Source organism: Capsicum annuum, chromosome 12, assembly GCF_002878395.1.
Source record: "Capsicum annuum cultivar UCD-10X-F1 chromosome 12, UCD10Xv1.1, whole genome shotgun sequence".
NCBI lineage: Eukaryota > Viridiplantae > Streptophyta > Magnoliopsida > Solanales > Solanaceae > Capsicum > Capsicum annuum.
Window position 1 is genome coordinate 120064134 of NC_061122.1, and position 11527 is coordinate 120075660.

The window sequence follows — 11527 nt, forward strand, 5'->3', positions numbered from 1 at the left end:
AGATTGAATAAATTTCTAGTTTATTGATCCTTGAGGGAATGATATCTGACTGTCTAAGTCATTATATTACTTGCACGATCACGTACACTTGCATGTGCGTAGAGACGCAACAAGTTTTTGACGCCGTTGCCTGGGATTAAATAGAATTAGTAAATTGCTTTAATTTTTGGTTTTTGATAATAAGTTTAAGTGTTAACAACTTGATCTTAGCTTCTGAATATTTGGACGTTTAGCTAAACATTGGACTGGCTAGGGATAAAGAGTTAGTAGAGCCCTTTGCAGAACCAGAAGTAATTTTTCATCAGAGACGAAGAGCTCAATACTATACTCAACAGGGACCGATGGCAGAAATACGTGATCCTATAGTTGCTGATCCAAATGTTTGAAATATTCTAGCTCCTGCTGTTCTAGTTGTTCCTGTTCAACCAGTTGCAAGACCTATTCGACAAGTGGCAATACCACTTATGCACCTCATGACTAACATTATTCTGAAGCCTGAAATAGGAGGTCGGTGGGAATTAAAATAAAATATGGTGCAACTATTGAGATCTGCGGGAGAATTTCAGGGACTCTCACATGAGGATCTGCAGCAGCACTTACAAACCTTCCTGGAGATAAGTGATACATATATTCCTGAAGATGTGAATGTTGATTATGTCAGATTGACACTCTTTCCCTTTTCTCTACTGGGGAAAGCAAAGAGATGGCTACTTGCTGAACCACACCAATCCATCACTACATGGGAAGATTGTGCTCGAAGGTTTCTCATTCAATTTTTTCTGTCTTAGAAAACTACACGATTGAGGAGTGAGATATTGAGTTTCAGACAGAAAGATGGAGAAAATCTCTACCAAGCTTGGGAGAGATTCAAGGGCATGCTCAGAAGTTGTCCTCATCACCATCAATCGAATGATGTTTTGGTGCATACATTTATAGAAGGCCTTGAGTCTAATACAAAGATTCTCTTGGATTCAGCAACAGGGGGTCAAGCTTTGGAGAAAACATATGAAGAATTGTATACTTTGCTAAATAGAATTGCACAAGGGAATCCTGATTGGTATGCAAACTCAAGGAATGATCCCAAGAAGGTTGCAGGGATTTTGGAGATTGATCATTTCACTACATTATAAGTACAGATTGCAGCAATGCAGAACCATATGACTACTCAGCTTAACAGTTTAAAGTTGGGTACAACACAACCAGCAGCCACAACAAATATAGTTTAACGGATATATTCATAGTGTGAAGTTTGCGAAAGTGGTGAGCATAAAGCAGATGTATGTTCTATTAATCCAGATTCAGTTAACTACATGCGGAATGCAAATCGTCAGGGTCAATAGAATTTTAGCAGTACATACAATCCAAATTGAAGGAACCACCCTAATTTCTCATGAGGTGAAAATCAGGCGTAGAATACAAATCAGTATAAGGGACCAGTACAACCAAATCCACAGCCGATTTAGAACAATCAGGCTACTGCTTTAAATAGTAATATGGAGGAGATGCTTAAGCAGTTTATGGCTCAACAAGCACAGCTTGTGGTGGACATGAAGGCTCAACAGGCACAGTTTGCAGCTGAGTGTAAGAGTCAACAATTTCTCACAAGAAATCTGGAGTAGCAGTTAGATCAAATCGCAGGATCGCAGAATACAAAGCCACAAGGAGTATTGCCTCGCGACACTGAGGCTAATCCTAAATAGGTGAATGCAGTTACAACAAGGAGTGGGCTGCAAACTAAGGCGATGGTTCAGGAGCAGAATAATCTCGTGGTCACTGATGATAGGTTGCAAGAGAATGCAGAAGTGAAAGTAAAAAAAAAAAGGCTAGTGAGGAGATTCATGTAGAGAAGAAGACTATTACCTTACCCTTTCCTCAGAGGGCAAGAAAGCATAAAAAAAAGCCAGTTTTAAGAAGTTTCTAGATCTTTTGAAACAAGTCCAAGTAAACCTTTCTCTTGTTGACATTCTGCAGAGTGTGCCAAAATATGCTAAATACTTAAAGGATATTATTTCCAATAATAATTGGTTGACTGAATATGCTACAGCTGCATTTACTCAAGAGTGCACGTCTAAAATTTAAAATAAACTGCCCACAAAATTAAAGAATCCGGGGAGTTTTACCTTGCAGATTACCCTTGGTCAAACTATTTGTGCACGTGGATTGTGTGACTAGGGGAATAGCATAAATCTAATGCCCACGTCATGGTATCAGAAAATGGGTCTTGGAAGCCCCAAACCTACGATTATTGTGTTGCAGTTAGCAGACAGGTCACTTGCTAGACTAGATGGTATTATTGAAGATGTACTGGTGCAATCCTATGGATTTTGTGATTCTTGACTTTGAGGTTGATCCAGTTGTTCAATTTATTTTGGGATGAACCTTTTTAGCAACAGGGCAGTCACTCATTAATGTGGCAGCTGGAAAAATGACAATGCGAGCACACGATAAAGTAGAGGTTTTGATGTGTACAGAGCATTGAAATTGCTAGCCATATATGAGGAATTGTCTTCAATATCGGCTATTGATCTTGGTTTGGAGTGGCAGTTACTTTTTTCTGATGATCCATTAGAGCCAGCTTTGATGTATTATGATCTGCATGGGGATTTGGAAGCATTAGAATTGGTCCAGGTTATGAATTTGGCTGTAATCGAGACAAATAAAGTGATGATCGAGCCTTTGAATAGACCAATTGGTCCATCACCCAGGCCTTCAGTTGAAGAAGCTCCTAACTTGGAGCTTAAGGTTCTTTCTCCTCACTTATAATATGTTTTTATTGGTGATCAAGATATCTTGCCTATTATTTTGTCTGCAGGATTATCCGATGTACAGGTAAAGAAAGCTGTAGCAGTACTTAAAAAGAGAAGGAAGGCAATTGGCTGGCAGATGTCTGATATTTTAGGAATCAATCCAGTATTTTGTATGCACAATATTTATATGGAAGAGGGGTACAGACCTAGAGTGCAGCAACAAAAGAGGTTGAGTCCTGTGATGAAGGAGGTGGTCTGGAAAGAAGTGATCAAGTGGTTAGATAGTGGTATTGTCTACCCAATTTTCGATAGTAAATGGATGAGTCTGGTGCACTGTGTACCAAAGAAGAAAGGAATTATAGTAGTGACAAATGATGATAATGAGTTGGTTCCCACACATACAGTGACCGATTGGAGAATATGTATAGATTATCGGATGTTGAATGAAGCAACTCGTAAAGATCACTATCCACTTCCCTTCATTGATCAAATGCTAGATGGATTGGCAGGGCAAAAGTATTATTGTTTTTTGGATGGGTACTCTAGCTACAATCAGATAAGCATAGCACCGGAAGACCAAGAAAAGACCACCTTCACTTGTCCATACGGTACATATGCTTTCAGACGCATGCCCTTCGGCTTATGGAATGCACCTGCTATATTTTAAAGGTGTATGATGGCGATATTCTCGAACATGGTGGAGAAATTTGTGAAGGTATGCATGGATGATTTCTCTGTGTATGGGAATTCATTTGGAAAATATTTGCAAAATCTCGATAAAGTTCTAGCTCGATGCGAAGAAACAAACTTGGTGTTGAATTGGGAAAAGTTCCATTTTATGGTTAAGGAAGGAATTGTCTTAGGCCATAAAGTGTCATGAAAAGGGATGGAAGTTGACAAAGCAAAGGTTGAAGTGATTGAAAAGTTTCCTCATCCAGTTATAGTTAAAGACGTGCGAAGCTTTTTGGGACATGTTGGGTTCTATAGACGATTCATTCAAGATTTCTCAAAGATTGCAAGTCCCATGTGCAAATTGTTAGAGAAAGAAGCCAAGTTTGAGTTTGGAGCTGATTGCCATGAAGTTTTTGAAAAGCTTAAGAAGAAGTTGACGGAAGCACCTATTTTGATCGCACCAGATTCAGAGTTACCTTTTGAGCTAATGTGTGATGCTAGTGATATTGCAATGGGAGCAGTGTTGGGTCAGAGAAAAGAAAAGATATTTCGATCGATCTACTATGCTAGCAAGGTACTGAATGATGCTCAAGTTAACTACACAGTTATAGAGAAAGAGATGTTGGCTGTGATATATGAATTCGATAAGTTTTGATCTTACATAATTAGTACCAAGGTTATTGTTCATACAGACCATGCTGCTATTAAGTATCTTGTGAACAAAAAAGATGCAAAGCCACGACTAATTAGGTAGATTCTGCTACTTTAAGAATTTGATCTTGAGGTGCGTGATAGAAAGGGATCTGAAAATCAAGTTGTTGATCACTTGTCAAGGCTGGAAAATCGAGACCATATTGTGGATGACTTTCAGAGTATCAAGGAAGACTTTTCTGATGAGAAGTTGTTGTTATTAAAAGCAAGTGAGTTCCCATGGTATGCTGATATTATAAACCTGATAGTTTGTGGGGTGTATCCTCCTGAAACCACCTCGCATCAAAGAAAGAAATTACTCCATGATTCTCATGCTTACATTTGATATAAACCATACCTTTTCAAGCAGGGTCTAGATGGAGTGATTCGTAGGTGTATCCTAGAGGCTGAATTTTCAAAGGTGTTACAAGATTGCCACTTATCTCCATATGGTGGACATCATGGAGGTGAAAGGACTACGAGAAAAGTGTTGCAATCAGGCTTTTTCTGGCCGACTCTATTTAGAGATGCATTGGTATTTGTAAAGAGTTGTGATCAATGTCAAAGGTTGGGTACTATATCTAGGCGTCATGAGATGCCCCTGAATAATATTTTAGAAGTAGAAGTCTTTGATGTTTGTGGGATTGATTTCATAGGCCCCTTCCCATCTTCGAAAGGTAATTTGTACATTCTTGTTGCAGTTGACTATGTCTCTAAATGGGTGAAAGCTTGGTGAGTCCAACTAATGATGCAAGAGTGGTGCTGAAGTTTGTGAAGAAGAATATATTTTCCAGATTTGGTACTCCAAGAGCAATAATTAGTGATGGAGGTACGCACTTTATCAACAACTGGTTTAAAAATCTTCTTGCTAAATATGGTGTTCAACACAAGGTTGCCACTGCATACCATTCTTAAACGAGTGGACAAGTAGAGGTATCCAATTGGGAGATTAAGCAAATACTTCAGAAAATCGTGAATGGGCAGAGAAAAGATTGGGCGGATAAGCTGGATGATGCACTTTGGGCATATAGAACAACGTACAAAACGCCCATTGGGACATCTCCATATCGCTTAGTGTATGGTAAGGCATGTCATCTTCCTGTAGAGTTGGATCACCAAGCATATTGGGCTGTAAAGAAGATAAATTTTGAGATGACTGTCGCGGGAGAAAGAAGGTTATTGTAACTGAATGAGCTTGATGAGTTTAGACTTCACGCCTATGAAAATACCAAGCTTTATAAGGAGAAGACCAAAAGATGGCATGACAAGCAAATTCAAGTTAGGGAATTTGAACTCGGATAACTTGTGTTGTTGTTTAATTCACGACTTAAGTTGTTTCTGGGTAAATTACGATCGAAATAGTCTGGACCTTTTGAGGTGGTGCACATGACACCCCATGGCGCTGTGGAGTTGTGGAATAAAGAGAAGACAGAGAAGTTCCTTGTGAATGGACAGCGTGTAAAGCATTATTGGATAGATCATCCAGACAAACACATGAAATAAAGCGCTATGTGGGAGGCAACCCGCACATGTATTGTAATAGGTAGTTTAATTTTTAGCTTGTAAAATAAAAAAGAAAAGAAAAATACAAAAAAATGAGTCATGCCACGACCAAAACTAAGGCGCTGAGTGGGAGGCAACCCACTTTTACTTACAATTTTTGTTGTTTTGATTTGAGATTTCAGGGAATTTCAAAGTGAAATGAGGAGATTATCACATTTAAGGAAAGCAATCAAGTTTGCAAAATGATATGTGTAAGTGGGGATTTTCTCAGATAAGAAAAGAGTAAGAATGACATAAGGAATCTGATTTTGAAGCATGGTGCCACGCGAAACTGGGTATTTTGACAATTGTCAAATTCAAGTAAGGATACGCGATTTCCATCGCAACGCGGAGAAGTGTGAATTGAGAAATGTCAAATTTCAGTAGCCTGTCGTGATTTTCATCATGACGCGTAACTTGGAAAATTGACAATTGTCAATTTACAGTGACTAAACGCAAAAACTACTGCATCGCGGTGGGCAGTTAAATGGCAATTGGAATTATCCAGTAGGTCTACACGATCCTACCGCGTTGTGGAGTGGGCTAAAATCGAACACAAATATTTCATTAAACCTAACCCAACCCGTCCCTCTATAAATATACCCTCAAAAACTCTAAACCCTTTTATTTCAACATCAGCGCCGCCCTCTCACTCCCTATCTGATAAACTTATACAATTTCTCACTTTATTTCATCCTTCTCTCACTTTTTGAGGCATAATGGAACCACAACAAAGCAAGGGTAAGGCAAAGGCAGGACCTTCTACCCTTGCTAGAAAGAGAAGCAGACCATCTGAAGGGCAATTAACTAGGGTGCCTAGAGCCTCTCCAATTCAGCGGGTGCAGGTTCAAAAATTTGGCTTCAAGGCTATACGAAAGGATGGGAAGCAGTGGTATACTAAGCATACTGATGCTAAATATATTTCGGAGGTCTATATTAATCATGCTAGCTTAATGAGAGAGTATCCGTCTATGGTACGGAGAATCGAGGCACTCAATATGAATTTCATTTTCTATCAGCCGACTGAGTGCAATTTGCACCTTGTTAGAGAGTTTTATGCCAATTGGGACCCTAGTCATCCTGAATATTTATTGAAGGTTTGAGGGAAGGTGATTCGATTCACAGCTGCTGATGTTAGTGATTTGTTGGGTATACCAGAAACAAACCCTAATTTCTTGAGGCGGTTTATTGTTTCTCCTTTCTATGCGCACATTAGGCATTTGTTGTGTGGTTAGCAATCTTCAGCCCATTGGATAAGGCATCGTGTTACAGATTTGCATTCTTCCTTCCCCTACCTCAGATGAACAAGGAAACAAGAATGTAGGGTCGTTTTATGTATGCATGCTTGATTCAAGGCAAGCATATGACTGAGGTGACTAGGGATAGGGTATGTTTGATTTATGCCCTAATATGTTCTGATGTGGAGATAAATGTGGGAAGCGTAATTTTTTTTGCTATGAAAAAGGCGTATACCCAAGTGGGTCGTAGCTTTGGATTTGGAGGTTTGGTGACTAGATTTTTAAGAAGGCATAAGGTGAATGAAGAGGAGCTGGATTATAAGCCTGAGGTAATCACTCGCTCTGTGGATATAACTACTGCAAAAACCATATCTGGGGCATCAGGCTAATTCTGACCATGATTGAGCGACAGACGAAGACTGATGAGGTGCTGGGTAGGCTGTATGGTCTCATGATGATGATGACGAGGACAGGAGACAGACCAGCTACACTGGAGGAGCTCCATGCTGTAGAGCTCGACTATCCACTTGGTCACCATGCTAGGACCATGTTGAGGATTGGCCCGAATTTTGTCGAGCCGGTTGATGCGATGTACCTACTGATGAAATTCACAGATATAGGGATTTCGACATGGAGTCCGATGAAGAGGAGCAATCTGATGATGATAGAGCTGATGATGATGGTGATGATGCGGACGTGGCTCCTGAAGACATGGCTCCTATAGTCCCATTTGAGTGATTAGAAAGTATATTGCCACCCTACCATAAGCTTAATTGGAAGCACTAGGACAGTGCTTTATTTTAAGTGTGGGGTGGTGGGTTCGTATTCTGCTTTATTTTAATTGATATTGCTTCAGTTTAAAGTATTATTTTATTATTATTTTCGCCCTCATTGGTAAGTTTAGTTCCAACTAGTCACATTTTCCTTTACCCTCTTTGGTAATTAGGAATAAACAGTCATAGTTAGTTGCCATCCCTTATGATAGATGGATGACGACCGTCTTAAGGGGAGTGGTCGTACGAAGTAAAGAAATTTAGGAGAACCTAATCATTATCTTAGAAGAGTGTGTGAAATAGGCCATCTTTGCAGTAATTGATACTAATTCTAGTAGCAATAAGCAAGAGAGTGTTTTTATTTTAAGTACTGATGATTTAATCTCGATAAATAAAATTCGAAGTGTTGGCTTAATTTTGAATTCAATAAAGAACATGATTGGGAACCTTTGGCTGATTCCGTACATGCACTGTGAGTGTGAGGATTTGTATATATTCTACATGAATAGAAATGACTAGAACTTGCTTGGTGTGTCTACAAAGCGAAATAAAATGTGTTGGGTGTAGGAGGTGATATAGGCATTTCTTTGACAACCTTGTTTCTAACTTAAATAGACCTCCCTTGGTGCATAGTCTTAGTTAACCCCATTCAGCCTTTAGCCTTTTTCTTTGGTAACCTATTATGAAACCTTATCCTTTCTTTATTAAACCGTAACTTGATCCAAATAAGCTCCTGAGCGTTTTTAATATAAGACTGAGAGAAGATTATGAGCGAAAATGAGGTGGAGAGGAGGTAATTAGTTGATACCCCTAAAGCAATTGTTATTGATGATTGACTATGCTGGGTTAATTGGGAGTTAGTAAAGAGAAGTGTTACAATGAACATGTTTTGGCCCTGGTCCAGTTGGATAATGTGCACCTTAATGAAGGTTTTCGCTTGAGTTAAGGGTGGCTATAATAGGGGTGCGTAACATATATAAAAAAAATATATGGAAGGAATGACTAATACTCTTCACTTAGTCTGAGAAAATAAGCTAATTGGAAAAGGTGCTGATAAATAAAATAATGGGGAGAAATAGAATGATAAATTGGGGGTAGAGAAACAGAGTTAATTGATAATTTTTGTACTAAAATGCTTAGAAGCAATAGTCACTATTTCTTTAAATAGTACCTTCCTATCCTTAAACCTTTATTACAGCCCGAAAAAGACCTAGTTGATCCTTTACCCAAACATCCGACTATTAGTGGAGTAGGACACTAAGGGCAAGCTTATGGTTCGTTCATTAGCATGTACGAATTCTTTGTTGAGAGTGAGTGATTTGATTTTATACTCCCCTATTTTTACATAGATATCATTGTGAGTTAATATTGGGGAAATTTCCTTGAGTTGGGATGCAGGCGGATGAAAGCCAGATTACTTATTGTGTTTCTTTAATTAAGTTTGCCAACATGTTAGAAATTCATTATTGAAGATAGAATAATTTGTACTAAATTGTCTCATGAGCTCGGAACTGTTTTGACAAGATGAGTAAGAATACGTTATTGCAAAGTGTAAGTGCCCATTGCAACATAACTTTAAGATTGTGAAGGGGAAGTAATTATGTTTTTGAATTTATGTGTTCGAGGACGAACAAGGTTTTAAGTGTGGGGTGGTGATCTTGGGCATATTTATATATTCAAAGCACCAATATGCACCCAGATTTAGACTTGGTTCAAGAACTTTTGTATGAATTCTTAAGTATAATTCAGCTTTTATTCCGTTTTGTGCCTAATGGATATGATTAGTACTTTCAGGTTCAAAATCATGAAGAATTGTGCATAATTGGATACAACGAGGATATGGAAGTAGTGAAGGAATGCAAGAGAGTGAAATTAAGCTGAAAAATGGAAGTTGGAAAGTAGGAATCCTCATTTGAAGACATTCCGCTTCGCGGGGATCAACAAAATAGCAATGGTCAAATTCCAGTGAAGGTTCGCGAAACTACCGCGTCGCGGAGTAGTTTCATTTACCAGATTTAGTGACCTGAAGGTTTAGTGCATCGCGGAGGATGACATTTCGCAATTGTCCCAATCCAGTGGCTCACTGCGATAGTGGCACGTCGCGGTGAGGGTGCATTTTACAATTGTCAGGGGATATTTGAGCTCCGCAATTTTCTAGATTTTAATGAAAAATAGCAATCGAAGTAGAGCAGCGGCGGAAAAGAAAAATTTCTCTCTTTTAAGTGTTTTGTCCCCGCTATAAAAGAAAAAATCCAAGATAATATGGGGGATTTTTTGTGAAGTAGAGCAGCGGCGGAAAAGAAAAATTTCTCTCTTTTAGGGTTCGAAAACATTCTTTTAAATTTCTTTACTTCAAGTTTTGTTTTGGGTATGATTTATTATTTATTTTGGATGATGAATTCAAACATGAGTAGCTAAACACCCTATTTTTTGGGGTTAAGGCGAAGACCATGATTACTCTTTAATATTCTTATTCATAGTTTCTTTTTGGAGTATAATCTGGGTTGTTCTTAATTTCTTAAGCTTACTATTTTAATGATTGGCCACCATTAGAATAAATTTATATTTCTATGTGGATCCGGGAGGAGAATCATAGGATGGAATGAAGAAATTAGGGAGCAAGGTTCTTATTCTTTTATAAAATAAGGGATTTGAATTAGCATCTAGGACAGGGATATACCTAGAAGCCTTGCTTGGTTCACTTTCAAGAAGACAACTTCATGAATCTAGAAGATTTGTTGTAACTCTGCGGGAGTTGTAGTTACAACATTCAATAGATAGAAGATTTGAGGTCGGAAGACCAAGATCGTGGCATAACCTTTGCGAACCAACAACCCGATAAACAATTACACTATGATAAGAATAGAGAATTGTATGACTGTTCACAATACCTCAACCCTGGAATCGTCCTCATCATTGATTATAACTGTTGCTTGCTTTGCTCTAGTTATAATTAATTATTTTTTGTTTAGTAATTTACATTTTATTTACAGAATCAAATTAATCTTGGTACCATCAAACAATTAATACTCAAAGAACCAATATGCACCAATATGTGGGGTGGTGATCTTGGGCATATTTATATGTTCAAAGCACCAATATGCACCCAGATTTAGACTTGGTTCAAGAACTTTTGTATGAATTCTTAAGTATAATTTAACTTTTATTTTGTTTCGTGCCTAATAGATATGATTAGTACTTTCAGGTTCAAAATCATGAAGAATTGTGCATAATTGGATACAACAAGGATATGGAAGTAGTGAAGGAATGCAAGGGAGTGAAATTAAGCTGAAAAATGAAAACTGGAAAGTAGGAATCCTCATTTGAAGACACTCCGCTTCGCGGGGATCAACAAAATAGCAATGGTCAAATTCCAGTGAAGATTCGCGAAATTATCGCATTGCAGAGTAGTTTCATTTACCAGATTTGGCGACCTAAAAATTTAGCGCATCGCGGAGGATGACCATTTCGCAATTGTCCCAATCCAGTGGCTCACCGCGATAGTGGCGCGTCGCGGTGAGGATGCATTTTACAATTGTCAGGGGATGTTTGAGCTCCGAAATTTCCTAGATTTTAATGGAAAATAGCAATCGAAGTCATGGCGCGACGCACCGTATGGACAAATCGAGAATATTTTAAGTGTTTTGTCCCCGCTATAAAAGAAAAAATCCAAGATAATGTGGGGGACTTTTTGTGAAGCAGAGCAGCATGGAAAAGCAAAAAATTCTCTCTTTTAGGGTTCGAAAACACTCTTTTAAATTTCTTTACTTCAAGTTTTATTTTGGGTATGATTTATTACTTATTTTGGATGATGAATTCAAACATGAGTAGCTAAACACCCTATTTCTGGGGTTGATCTAAGAAC

The 11527-nt window shown here is 38.4% G+C and overlaps 1 non-coding gene and 1 pseudogene across 1 annotated transcript; one reads left to right on the plus strand and one right to left on the minus strand.

The window, feature by feature from the left end:
- Positions 1-797: 797 nt before the first annotated feature.
- On the minus strand, positions 798-904 carry LOC124889828. Its single transcript, XR_007048744.1, has one exon. It is a non-coding gene; the product is annotated as a small nucleolar RNA R71 (small nucleolar RNA).
- Positions 905-4704: 3800 nt separating this feature from the next.
- On the plus strand, positions 4705-5612 carry LOC124889653 (annotated as a pseudogene).
- The last annotated feature ends 5915 nt before the right edge of the window (positions 5613-11527 follow it).